Here is a 14,609-nt window from a genome sequence, read left to right on the forward strand (position 1 = left end):
CCAACATCAATCCGAATTCCGATACAATCTTATTCGGAAGACTCCGTAGACATATTATAAGAACTTCATTGTAAGTATTACAAAATATTGATCACATGATGCTAGTATTACTAGACTTTCAATTGCTGTACTTCAATCCGACACTAATTTAGTGTTTCTGCGGTTTTTGTATTATATGCTAATGAAAAATGTATAACATTTATGAAAGGTTTTAAGCATTTTATGCCCGCCATCATCAGGGATTTACCTATATCAATTTATTTTAATGTTGTCGTTGTCAATATGTCTGCAATATCGTTATGCTTTTTATAAGCTATTATTGGTTTGCTTGAAAATATTTCGTTGCAAACTGCATCCTGTTTTAGTAGATCTCAATGTTTACTAATGCATTGTTTTAATTTATGAATGCATGGATTAAATTTCGTTGCCAATACTAAAGGAACTTCCTTTGTGCTTTGTCTGGCCTTTTTTCTGACTAAATCAGATCTATTAAATGATAATGCCTCAGTTATGTACTTTTCGATTTCAATATCCTTGAACCCTCTCTTTATTAAGGTCAATCTGAACTGTAACAAAATATATTGTAAATCAACATCATGATTTGTTGTTCTAATGTATCTGATAACTTCGCCCTTGATAAACCCTGCAAACACATGTCTACTGTGACAGCGTTTACGATCTAGATAAAGGAAGGCATTTGTCGGTTTAAAGTGTGTTTTCACATCCAAAATAATTTCATTAGAAAATCTTGTTCCTTTGAAAATATTAACATCAAGAAATATTATTTCTTTAGATGAGAATTCTAGTGTTAATTTCAGGAACGGATGATGATTATTTGCTAACTCTAACAAATCCTGCATTTCCTTCCAATCGCCATGATATATTAATATAATACCATGCCGATACCTTCCATAGAAAAATATATTTTTTCTATGTTCAAACTTTGAAAGAATTTCTTTCATAATTGTATACATGAGTATATCACAGATTTCCGTGCTTGGCACTGCATTTATCGCGGCTCCTATTTTTTGCTTATAAAGCCGTCCATTAAAATCGATAATGTTGTTCTCTAAAATTGATCTGAGGAAATAGATTAAATCATCTATCTATCTAGGTGGGCATTTGATTTTGTAATCTCATTTATCAAACTGATCATACAAAATTCTAACTGCCAATACTAATTCATCAATCGGACAATTAGTGTACCTTGAAACTACATCAAAACTACACAGCCAGCAATCTGCATTAGGCTTAACTCTTTCCAACTTGTATATAAGATTAGACGTATCCTTTATATACGTATGTTGTTTTTGTACCATAGGTACTAAAACATAATCGATATCGCATCCAATAAATTCTGTGACAGTATAAATCTGAGATATGATTGCCCGACATGGTGGCATTATGTTATCAATGTTAAACCCATATTCATTGATTTTTACTTATTCCGATTCATTTAATCGGTGTATTTTAGGCAAGATATGCATATACCCAGGCCCATAATCAATTTGATTACCATTATTAAGGTAATTAAATGTAGTGTAATCTACCTTTGGTGTACATGCCTTTGACATATGTATTGATAATACATCTGAGTGCTTTTAGGTCAAAGTTTTCCAATGTGGTGTAATGTTGTGTATTTAATTGGCGATCGCCTTTAAGTTGGAAATTGACCTTATCTAATACAACATCATTGTTACATTTATCGGCTTTCTTTGTGATTAATGATTCATCATTTTACAGAGAGAAAATGCCGAACCTCTGTGAAAGACTTAGATTGTTTCGAAATTTTCGAATTTGCATTGAAGATAGTTGACATCCTAACCCACTCTTACAGAAAAGTTAATGAAAAATGTTCTACGGCAATACTTTTGTCTGCACTAGGTGCGAAGGGAAGCTGGGTAGCTGAGGTCTGCTTGAGAAACAATCCAGGATGTTGTTTGGCTTAGTTTTAAGTAGGTCCACAGTTGGGGTCAGACACCCTTACCCACCCTAACAGAAAAGTTAGTTCAAAATGTTCTACGGCAATACTTTTGTCCGCACTAGATGCAAAAGGAAGCTTAGTAGCTGATGTCTACATGATAAAAAATTCAGGGTGTTGTTCGGCTTAATTTTTTTTTTTTACTAGGTCAAAAGTTGGGGTCGCACACCTACCCAACCCTCACTAAATTTTTATTGAAAATGTTCTACGGCAATATTTTTTTCCGCACTAGGTGCAAAAGGAAGCAGGGAAGCTGATGTCTACTTGATAAAAAAAAATGCAGGGTGTTGTTCGGCTCAATTTTTTTTTGGAACTAAGTCCAAAGTTGGCGTCGGACACCCTATCCCACCCTTGCAGAAAAGTTAATAAAAAATGTTCTACGGCAATACTTTTGTCTGCACTAGCTATATAGGTGCAAAAGGAAGCTGAGCAGCTGAGGTCTACTTTAGAAAAAATCCAGGGTATTGTTCGGCTCAGTTTTGTTTTTAAGAAGGTCCACAATTGAGGTCGGACACCCTAACCAAACCCTTACAGAAAAGTTTATTAAAAATGTTCTACGACAATATTTTTGTCTGCACTAGGTGCAAAGGTAAGCTAAGTAACTGAGGTATACTTGAGAAGAAATCCAGGGTCTTGGTCGGCTTATTTTGTTTTTAAGTAGGTCCACAGTTGGGGTCGGACACCCTAACCCTACCTTACAGAAAAGTTAATTACAAATATTTTTCGGCAATACTTTTGTACGCACTAGGTGCAAAAGGAAGCAGGGAAGCTGATGTCTACTTGATAAAAAAAAATGCATGGTGTTGTTCGGCTTAATTGTGTTTGAAAGTATGTCAACAATTGATGTCGGACACTCTAACCCACCCTTACAGAAAAGGTTATTAAAAATGTTCTTCGACAATGCTTTTGTCTGCACTAGGTGCAAACGGAAGCTAATTAACGGAGGTATACTTGAGAAAAAATCCAGGGTCTTGGTCGGCTTAGTTTTGCTTTTAAGTAGGTCCATAGTTGGGGTCGGACACCCTAACCCTACCTTACAGAAAAGTTAATAACAAATGTTCTACGGCAATACCTTTGTACGCACTAGGTCGAAATGGAATTAGGGTAGCTGATGTCTACTTGATAAAAAGTCCAGGGTGTTGTTCGGCTTAATTTGTTTTTTAACTAGGTCCAAAGTTTGGGTCGGACATCCTACGCCACCCTTACAGAAAAGTTAATTAAACATGTTCTACGGCAGTCCTTTTGTCTGCACTAGATGCAAAGGGAAGCTAAGTAACTGAGGTATAATTGAGAAAAAAATCCAGGGTCTTGGTCGGCTTAGTTTTGTTTTTATGTAGGTCCACAGTTGGAGTCGGACACCCTAACCCTACCTTACAGAAAAGTCAATAACAAATGTTCTACGGCAATACCTTTGTACGCACTAGGTCGAAATGGAATTAGGGTAGCTGATGTCTACTTGATAAAAAGTCCAGGGTGTTGTTCGGCTTAATTTGTTTTTTAACTAGGTCCAAAGTTTGGGTCGGACATCCTATGCCACCCTTACAGAAAAGTTAATTAAACATGTTCTACGGCAATACTTTTGTCTGCACTAGATGCAAAGGGAAGCTAAGTAACTGAGGTATAATTGAGAAAAAAATCCAGGGTCTTGGTCGGCTTAGTTTTGTTTTTAAGTAGGTCCACATTTGGGGTCGGACACCTTAACCCTACCTTACAGCAGAGTTAATAAAAAATGTTCTACGGCAATACTTTTGTACGCAATAGGTCGAAATGGAAGCAGGGTAGCTGATGTCTACTTGATAAAAAGTCCAGGGTGTTGTTCGGCTTAATTAGGTCCAAAGTTGGGGTCGGACATCCTATGCCACCCTTACAGAAAAATTAATTAAAAATGTTTTACGGCAATACTTGTGTCTGCACTAGTTGCAAAGGGAAGCTAACTAGCTCAGGTCTACTTGCAAAAAAAATCAGGGTGTTGTTCGGCTTTTTATTTTCTTTTATGTAGGTCCAAAGTTTGGGTCGGACATCCTATCCTTACATTACAGAAAAGTTAATAGAAAAAATTTCTAAGGCAATTCTTTTGTCCGATTTAGGTGCAAAGGGAAGCTGGATTGCTGATGTCTACTTGATAAAAAATCCAGGGTGTTGTTTGGCTTTATTCTTTTTTTAACTAGGTCCAAAGTTGGGGTCGGACACCCTTTTACCACCCTTACAGAAAAGTCAATACAAAATGTTCTACGGTAATACCTTTGTCTGCACTATTTGCAAAGAGACGATGGGTAGCTTATGTCTACTTGAGAAAAAACAGCAAAATTTCCTCAAAATTACCAATTCAGGGGTAGCAACCCAACAACGGGCTGACCGATTCATCTGAAAATTTCAGGGCAGATAGATCTTGACCTGATAAGCATTTTATTCCAGTCATATGTCCTCTTAATGTTTTGGTTTTTGAGTTATAGGCCAAAAACTGCATTTTACCCCTATGTTCTATTTTTAGCCGTGGCGGCCATTTTGGTTGGTTGACCGAGTCACGCCACAAATTTTCTAAACTAGATACCCCAATGATGATTGTGGCCAAGTTTGAATTAATTTGGCCCAGTAGTTTCAGAGGAGAAGACTTTTTCTAAAAGATTACTTGGATTTATGAAAAATGGTTAACAATTGACTATAAAGGGCAATAACTCCTAAAGGGGTCAACTGACCATTTCGGTCATGTGACTTATTTGTAAATCTAACTTTGCTGAACATTATTGCTGTTTACAGTTTATCTCTATCTATAATAATATTCAAGATAATAACCAAAAAGAGCAAAATTTCCTCAAAATTACCAATTCAGGGGCAGCAACCCAACAACAGGTTGACCGATTCATCTGAAAATTTCAGGGCAGATAGATCTTGATTTTATAAACATTCTATTCCAGTCATATTTCCTCTAAATGTTTTGGTTTTTGAGTTATAGGCCAAAAACTGCATTTTACCCCTATGTTCTATTTTTAGCCGTGGCGGCCATCTTGGTTGGTTGACCGGGTCACGCCACATATTTTTTAAACTAAATACCCCAATGATGATTGTGGCCAAGTTTGGTTCAATTTGGCCCAGTAGTTTCAGAGGAGAAGATTTTTCTAAAAGATTACTTGGATTTATGAAAATGGTTAAAAATTTACTATAAAGGCAATAACTCCTAAAGGGGTCAACTGACCATTTCGGTCATGTAATTTATTTGTAAATCTAACTTTGCTAAACATTATTGCTGTTTGCAGTTTATCTCTATCTATAATAATATTCAAGATAATAACCAAAAAAAGGAAAATTTCCTCAAAATTACCAATTCAGGAGCAGCAATCCAACAACAGGTTGACCAATTCATCTGAAAATTTCAGGGCAGATAGATCTTGACCTGATAAACATTTTTACCCCATGTCAGATTTCCTCTAAATGCTTTGGTTTTTGAGTTATAAGCCAAAAACTGTATTTTACCCCTATGTTCTATTTGTAGCCGTGGCGGCCATTTTGGTTGGTTCACCGGGTTACGCCACACATTTGTTAAACTAGATACCCCAATGATGATTGTGGCCAAGTTTGGTTCAATTTGGCCCAGTAGTTTCAGAGGAGAAGATTTTTGTAAAAGCTAAGGACGACGGACGACGACGGACGCCGAAGGCCAAGTAATGAGAAAAGCTCACTTGGCCCTTTCAGACATCCAACCCCGCTACCTTACAGAAAAGTTCATATGAAAAATATTGAACGGCAATACTTCTGTCTGTACTAGGTGCAAAGAAAGGTCGGGTTGCTATGGATTTCTTGAGAAAACACACAGGGTGTTCTTCGGCTTCGTTTATATTTTTGAAAGAAAGTGCAAAGTTGGGGCCGGACACACTACCCTATTACTTTACAGAAAAAAAATAATAAAAAATGTTCTTTGTCAAATCATTGTCCACAATAGGCGCAAAGGGGAGCTGGTAGCTGTGGTCTACTTCAGTGTGTTCTTCGGCTTAGTTTATTGTTTTTCATGTAGGTTCAAGGATTGAGTCGGACAGTCTTTTCACCTTAAAGTCTTTCATAAAGAAAAGTTAATAAAAAATGTTCTACGGCAAAACTTTTGTCTGCACTAGGTGCAAAGGGAATCTGGGTAGCTGGGGTATACTGGAGAAGAAACCCCATGTGTTCTTCCGCACAGTGTTTTTGGAACGTATGTCCAAATTTAAGAACAGAAACCTAACACCGCTGCCTGCTACCTTACAGAAAACATAATAAAAAATATTGTACGGCAATACCTGTGTCTGCACTAGGTGCAAAGGAAGATCGGGTAGCTGTGGTTTACTTGAGAAAAAACACAGGGCGTTCTTCGGCTTAGTTTATTTTTTTGAAAGAAAGTGCAAAATTGGTGTCGGAAACCCTATCCCATCACTTTACAGAAAAATTAATAAAAAACATATATTGACGTAAAATAATTGTGCGCAATAGGCACAAAGGGAAGCAGTGTAGATGTGGTCTACTTCATAAAAAAACACAGTGTGTTTTACGGCTTAGTTTATTGTTTTTAAGTAGGTTCAAAGATTAAGTCGGACAGTCTTATTACCTTACAGTCTACCTAACACTTACAGAAAAGTTAATAAAAAATGTTCTACGGCAATACTTGTGTCTGCACTAGGTGCAAAGGGAAGCTGGGTAGTTGAAATTTACTGGAGAAGAAACCGAAGGGGTTCTTCGGCACAGTTTGTTTTCACGTAGGTCCAAATTGAGGGTCAGACACCCCACCCCGCTACCTTACAGAAAAGTTAATAAAAAATATTGTACGGCAATACTTCTGTCCGCACTAGGTCCAAAGAACGGCCGGGTTGCTATGGTTTACTTGAGAAAAAAACACAGGGTGTTCTTCGGCTTAGCTTATTCTTTTTAAAAGAAAGTGCAAAGTTGGGGCCGGACACCCTACCCCACTACTTTACAGAAAAAAATTAATAAAAAATGTTCTATGTCAAATAATTGTCAACAATAGGCACAAAGGGGAGATGGGTAGCTGTGGTCTACTTCAGAAAAAATACAGTGAGTTTTACTGCTTAGTTTATTGTTTTTTAAGCAGGTTCAAAGATTGAGTCCGTCACTCTTATTACCTTATAGTCTACCTTAAACTTACAGAAAAGTTAATAAAAAATGTTCTACCGCGATACTTGTGTCTGCACTAGGTGCAAAGGAAAGCTGGGTAGCTGAGGTGTACTGGAGAAGAAACCCAAGGTGTTCTTCTGCACACTTTTTTTTGGAACGTAGGTCCAAATTTAGGAACAGACACCCAACCCCGCTACCTTACAGAAAAATTAATAAAAAATATTGTACGGCAATACTTTTGTCCGCACTAGGTGCAAGGGTAGGTCGGGTAGCTGTGGTTTACTTGAGAAAAAAATACAGGATGTTCTTCGGCTTAGTTTATTTACTTGAAAGAAAGTGCAAAATTGGTGTTGGACACCCTACCCCATCACCTTACAGAAAAATTATTTAAAAAAATATTGACGTCAAATAATTGTCCGCAATAGGCACAAAGGGAAGCTGTGAAGCTGTTGTCTACTTCAGAAAAAAAAATACAGTGTGTTTCACGGCTTAGTTTATTGTTTTTTAAGTAGGTTCAAAGATTTAGTCCGTCAGTTTTATCACCTTACAGTCTACCTTACACTTACATATAAGTTAATAAAAAAAATGTTCTACGGCAATGCTTGTGTCTGCACTAGGTGCAAAGGGAAGCTGGATAGCTGAGGTGTACTGGAGAAGAAACCTAAGGTGTGCTTCTGCACAGTTTTTTTGGAACGTAGGTCCAAATTTAGGAACAGACACCCAACCCCGCTACCTTACAGAAAAGTTAATAAAAAATATTGTACGGCAATACTTCTGTCCGCACTAGGTCCAAAGAACGGCCGGGTTGCTATGGTTTACTTGAGAAAAAACACAGGTTGTTCTTCGGCTTAGCTTATTCTTTTTAAAAGAAAGTGCAAAGTTGGGGCCGGACACCCTACCCCACTACTTTACAGAAAAAAATTAATAAAAAATGTTCTATGTCAAATAATTGTCAACAATAGGCACAAAGGGGAGATGGGTAGCTGTGGTCTACTTCAGAAAAAATACAGTGAGTTTTACGGCTTAGTTTATTGTTTTTTAAGCAGGTTCAAAGATTGAGTCCGTCACTCTTATTACCTTATAGTCTACCTTAAACTTACAGAAAAGTTAATAAAAAATGTTCTACCGCGATACTTGTGTCTGCACTAGGTGCAAAGGAAAGCTGGGTAGCTGAGGTGTACTGGAGAAGAAACCCAAGGTGTTCTTCTGCACACTTTTTTTTGGAACGTAGGTCCAAATTTAGGAACAGACACCCAACCCCGCTACCTTACAGAAAAATTAATAAAAAATATTGTACGGCAATACTTTTGTCCGCACTAGGTGCAAGGGTAGGTCGGGTAGCTGTGGTTTACTTGAGAAAAAAATACAGGATGTTCTTCGGCTTAGTTTATTTACTTGAAAGAAAGTGCAAAATTGGTGTTGGACACCCTACCCCATCACCTTACAGAAAAATTATTTAAAAAAATATTGACGTCAAATAATTGTCCGCAATAGGCACAAAGGGAAGCTGTGAAGCTGTGGTCTACTTCAGAAAAAAAAATACAGTGTGTTTCACGGCTTAGTTTATTGTTTTTTAAGTAGGTTCAAAGATTTAGTCCGTCAGTTTTATCACCTTACAGTCTACCTTACACTACATATAAGTTAATAAAAAAAATGTTCTACGGCAATGCTTGTGTCTGCACTAGGTGCATAGGGAAGCTGGATAGCTGAGGTGTACTGGAGAAGAAACCTAAGGTGTGCTTCTGCACAGTTTTTTTTGGAACGTAGGTCCAAATTTAGGAACAGACACCCAACCCCGCTACCTTACAGAAAAGTTAATGAAAAATATTGTACGGCAATTCTTTTGTCCGAACTAGGTGCAAGGGTAGTTCGGGTAGCTGTGGTTTACTTTAGAGAAAAAACAGGATGTTCTTCGGCTTAGTTTATTTTTTGGAAAGAAAGTGCAAAATTGGTGTCGGACACCGTAACCCATCACCTTACAGAAAAAATTATAAAAAAAATATTAACGTCAAATAATTGTCCGCCGTAGGCACAAAGGGAAGCTGTGTAGCTGTGGTCTACTTCAGAAAAAATTACAGTGTGTTCTACGGCTTAGTTTATTGTTTTTTAAGTAGGTTCAAAGATTTAGTCCGTCAGTCTTATTACCTTACAGTCTACCTTACACTTACAGAAAAGTTAATTAAAAATGTTCTACGGCAATAATTGTGTCTGCACTAGGTGCAAAGGGAAGCCGGGTAGCTGAAGTGTACTGGAGAAGAAACCCAAGGTGTTCTTCGGCACAGTTTTTTTTTGGAACGTAGGTCCAAATTTAAGAACAGACACCCAACCCCGCTACCTTACAGAAAAGTAAATAAAAAATATTGTACGGCAATACTTTTGTCCGCACTAGGTGCAAAGGAAGGTCGGGTAACTGTGGTTTACTTGAGAATAAACACAGGGTGTTCTTCGGCTTAGTTTATTTACTTGAAAGAAAGTGCAAAATTGGTGTCGGACACCCTACCCCATCACCTTACAGAAAAATTAATTAAAACAATATTGACGTCAAATAATTGTCTGCAATAGGCACAAAGGGAAGCTGTGAAGCTGTGGTCTACTTCAGAAAAAAATACAGTGTGTTTTACGGCTTAGTTTATTGTTTTTTAAGTAGGTTCAAAGATTTAGTCCGTCAGTCTTATCACCTTACAGTCTACCTTTCACTTACAGAACAGTAAATAAAAAATGTTCTACGGCAATACTTTTGTCTGCACTAGGTGCAAAGGGAAGCTAGGTAGCTGAGGTGTACTGGAGAAGAAACCCAAGGTGTTCTTCTGCACAGTTTTTTTGGAACGTAGGTCCAAATTTAGGAACAGACACCCAACCCCGCTACCTTACAGAAAAGTTAATAAAAAATATTGTACGGCAATACTTTTGTCCGCACTAGGTGCAAGGGTAGATCGGGTAGCTGTGGTTTACTTGAGAGAAAAAAACAGGATGTTCTTCGGCTTAGCTTATTGTTTTGAAAGAAAGTGCAAAATTGGTGTCGGACACCTTACCCCATCACCTAACAGAAAAATTAATTAAAAAAATATTGACGTCAAATAATTGTCTGCAATAGGTACAAAGGGAAGCTGTGTAGCTGTGGTCTACTTCAGAAAAAAATACAGTGTGTTCTACGGCTTATTTTATTGTTTTTTAAGTAGGTTCAAAGATTTAGTCCGTCAGTCTTATTACCTTTCAGTCTACCTTACACTTACAGAAAAGTTAATAAAAAATGTTCTACGGCAATACTTGTGTCTGCACTAAGTGCAAAGGGAAGCTAGGTAGCTGAGGTGTCCTGGAGAAGAAACCCAAGGTGTTCTTCCGCACATTTTTTTTGGAACGTAGGTCCAAATTTAGGAACACACACCCAACCCCGCTACCTTACAGAAAAGTTAATAAAAAATATTGTACGGCAATACTTTTGTCCGCACTAGGTGCAAAGGAAGGTCGGGTAACTGGTTTACTTGAGAATAAACACAGGGTGTTCTTCGGCTTAGTTTATTTACTTAAAAGAAAGTGCAAAATTGGTGTCGGACACCCTACCCCATCACCTTACAGAAAAAATAATTAAAAAAATATTAACGTCAAATAATTGTCCGCCGTAGGCACAAAGGGAAGCTGTGTAGCTGTGGTCTACTGCAGAAAAAATTACAGTGTGTTCTACGGCTTATTTTATTGTTTTTAAGTAGGTTCAAAGATTTAGTCCGTCAGTCTTATTACCTTTCAGTCTACCTTACACTTACAGAAAAGTTAATAAAAAATGTTCTACGGCAAAACTTGTGTCTGCACTAGGTGCAAAGGGAAGCTGGGTATAGCTGAGGTATACTGGAGAAGAAACTTCAAGGTGTTCTTCCGCACAGTTTTTTTGGAACGTAGGTCCAAATTTAGGAACAGACACCCAACCCCGCTACCTTACAGAAAAATTAATAAAAAATATTGTACGGCAATACTTTTGTCCGCACTAGGTGCAAAGGAAGGTCGGGTAACTGTGGTTTACTTGAGAAAAAACACAGGATGTTCTTCGGCTTAGTTTATTTTTTTGAAAGAAAGTGCAAAATTGATGTCGGACACCCTACCCCATCACCTAACAGAAAAATCAATTAAAAAAATATTGACCTCAAATAATTGTCCGCCGTAGGCACAAAGGGAAGCTGTGTAGCTGTGGTCTACTTCAGAAAAAAATACAGTGTGTTCTACGGCTTAGTTTATTGTTTTTTAAGTAGGTTCAAAGATTTAGTCCGTCAGTCTTATTACCTTTCAGTCTACCTTACACTTACAGAAAAGTTAATAAAAAATGTTCTACGGCAATACTTGTGTCTGCACTAGGTGCAAAGGCAAGCTGGGTAGCTGAGGTGTACTGGAGAAGAAACCCAAGGTGTTCTGCCGCACATTTTTTTTGGAACGTAGGTCCAAATTTAGGAACAGACACCCAACCCCGCTACCTTACAAAAAAGTTAATAAAAAATATTGTACGGCAATACTTTTCTCCGCACTAGGTGCAAGGGAAGGTCGAGTAGCTGTGGTTTACTTGAGAAAAAACACAGGGTGTTCTTCGGCTTAGTTTATTTTTTTGAAAGAAAGTGCAAAATTGATGTCGGACACCCTACCCCAGCACCTTACAGAAAAATTAATAAAAAAAATATTGACGTCAAATAATTGTCCGCAATAGGCACAAAGGGAAGCTGTGTAGCTGTGGTCTACTTCAGAAAAAAACACAGTGTGTTTTACGGCTTAGTTTATTGTTTTTTATTTAGGTTCAAAGATTTAGTCCGTCAGTCTTATTACCTTACAGTCTACCTTACACTTACAGAAAAGTTAATAAAAATTTTCTACTGCAATACTTGTGTCTGCACTAGGTGCAAAGGGAAGCTGGGTAGCTGAGGTGTACTGGAGAAGAAACCCAAGGTGTTCTTCGGCACAGTTTTTTTTGGAACGTAGGTCCAAATTTAAGAACAGACACACAACCCCGCTACCTTACAGAAAAGTTAATAACAAATATTGTACGGCAATACTTTTGTCCGCACTAGGTGCAAAGGAAGGTCGGGTAACTGGTTTACTTGAGAATAAACACAGGGTGTTCTTCGGCTTAGTTTATTTACTTGAAAGAAAGTGCAAAATTGGTGTCGGACACCCTACCCCATCACCTGACAGAAAAAATAATTGAAAAAATATTGACGTCAAATAATTGTCCGCAATAGGCACAAAGGGAAGCTGTGAAGCTGTGGTCTACTTCAGAAAAAAAAATACAGTGTGTTTTACGGCTTAGTTTATTGTTTTTTATGTAGGTTCAAAGATTTAGTCCGTCAGTCTTATTACCTTTCAGTCTACCTTTCACTTACAGAACAGTTAATAAAAAATGTTTTACGGCAATACTTGTGTCTGCACTAGGTGCAAAGGGAAGCTGGGTAGCTGAGGTGTACTGGAGAAGAAACCCAAGGTGTTCTTCTGCACAGTTTTTTTTGGAACGTAGGTCCAAATTTAGGAACAGACACCCAACCCCGCTACCTTACAGAAAAGTTAATAAAAAATATTGTACGGCAATACTTTTGTCCGCACTAGGTGCAAAGGAAGGTCGGGTAGCTGCGGTTTACTTGAGAAAAAAACACAGGATGTTCTTCGGCTTAGTTTATTTTTTTGAAAGAAAGGGCAAAATTGATGTCGGACACCCTACCCCATCACCTAACAGAAAAATTAATAAAAAAAATATTGACGTCAAATAATTGTCCGCAATAGGCACAAAGGGAAGCTGTGTAGCTGTGGTCTACTTCAGAAAAAAACACAGTGTGTTTTACGGCTTAGTTTATTGTTTTTTATGTAGGTTCAAAGATTTAATCCGTCAGTCTTATTACCTTACAGTCTACCTTACACTTACAGAAAAGTTAATAAAAAATGTTCTACGGCAATACTTGTGTCTGCACTAGGTGCAAAGGGAAGCTGGGTAGATGAGGTGTACTGGAAAAGAAACCCAAGGTGTTCTTCGGCACGGTTTTTTTTTTGGAACATAGGTCCAAATTTTAGAACAGACACCCAACCCCGCTACCTTACAGAAAAATTAATAAAAAATATTGTACGGCAATACTTTTGTCCGCACTAGGTGCAAAGGAAGGTCGGGTAACTGTGGTTTACTTGAGAATAAACACAGGGTGTTCTTCGGCTTAGTTTATTTACTTGAAAGAAAGTGCAAAATTGGTGTCGGACACCCTACCCCATCACCTAACAGAAAAAATAATTAAAAAAATATTGACGTCAAATGATTGTCCGCAATAGGCACAAAGGGAAGCTGTGAAGCTGTGGTCTACTTCAGAAAAAAAAAATACAGTGTGTTTTACGGCTTAGTTTATTGTTTTTTTTATGTAGGTTCAAAGATTTAGTCCGTCAGTCTTATTACCTTACAGTCTACCTTACACTTACAGAAAAGTTAATAAAAAATGTTGTAAGCAAAAATACTTGTGTCTGCACTAGGTGCAAAGGGAAGCTGGGTAGCTGAGGTGTACTGGAGAAGAAACCCAAGGTGTTCTTCGGCACAGTTTTTTTTTGGAACGTAGGTCCAAATTTAGGAACAGACACCCAACCCTTAATAAAAAAATATTGTACGGCAAAACTTTTGTCCGCACTAGGTGCAAAGGAAGGTCGGGTAACTGTGGTTTACTTGAGAATAAACACAGGGTGTTCTTCGGCTTAGTTTATTTACTTAAAAGAAAGTGCAAAATTGGTGTTGGACACCCTGCCCCATCACCTTACAGAAAAATTATTTAAAAAAATATTGACGTCAAATAATTGTCTGCAATAGGCACAAAGGGAAGCTGTGAAGCTGTGGTCTACTTCAGAAAAAAAAATACAGTGTGTTTTACGGCTTAGTCTATTGTTTTGTATGTAGGATCAAAGATTTAGCCCGTCAGTCTTATTACCTTACAGTCTACCTTACACTTACATAAAAGTTAATAAAAAAAATGTTCTACGGCAATACTTGTGTCTGCACTAGGTACAAAGGGAAGCTGGGTAGCTGAGGTGTACTGGAGAAGAAATCTAAGGTGTGCTTCTGCACAGTTTTTTTGGAACGTAGGTCCAAATTTAGGAACAGACACCCAACCCCGCTACCTTACAGAAAAGTTAATGAAAAATATTGTACGGCAATACTTTTGTCCGAACTAGGTGCAAGGGTAGTTCGGGTAGCTGTGGTTTACTTGAGAAAAAAAACAGGATGTTCTTCGGCTTAGTTTATTTTTTGGAAAGAAAGTGCAAAATTGGTGTCGGACACCCTAACCCATCACCTTACAGCAAAAATTATAAAAAAAATATTAACGTCAAATAATTGTCCGCCGTAGGCACAAAGGGAAGCTGTGTAGCTGTGGTCTACTTCAGAAAAAATTACAGTGTGTTCTACGGCTTAGTTTATTGTTTTTTAAGTAGGTTCAAAGATTTAGTCCGTCAGTCTTATTACCTTACAGTCTACCTTACACTTACAGAAAAGTTAATAAAAAATGTTCTACGGCAATACTTGTGTCTGCACTAG

The 14,609-nt window shown here is 37.7% G+C and overlaps 1 protein-coding gene across 1 annotated transcript in view; it reads right to left on the minus strand.

Annotated features, from left to right (window-relative positions):
* LOC134700031 (uncharacterized) overlaps positions 1 to 14,609 on the minus strand; it is a 280,619-nt gene that overhangs the window by 115,829 nt on the left and 150,181 nt on the right. The gene's annotated exons all lie outside the window — the stretch shown is intronic.

This window comes from Mytilus trossulus, unplaced genomic scaffold (genome assembly GCF_036588685.1).
Source record: "Mytilus trossulus isolate FHL-02 unplaced genomic scaffold, PNRI_Mtr1.1.1.hap1 h1tg000110l__unscaffolded, whole genome shotgun sequence".
Lineage (NCBI taxonomy): Eukaryota > Metazoa > Mollusca > Bivalvia > Mytilida > Mytilidae > Mytilus > Mytilus trossulus.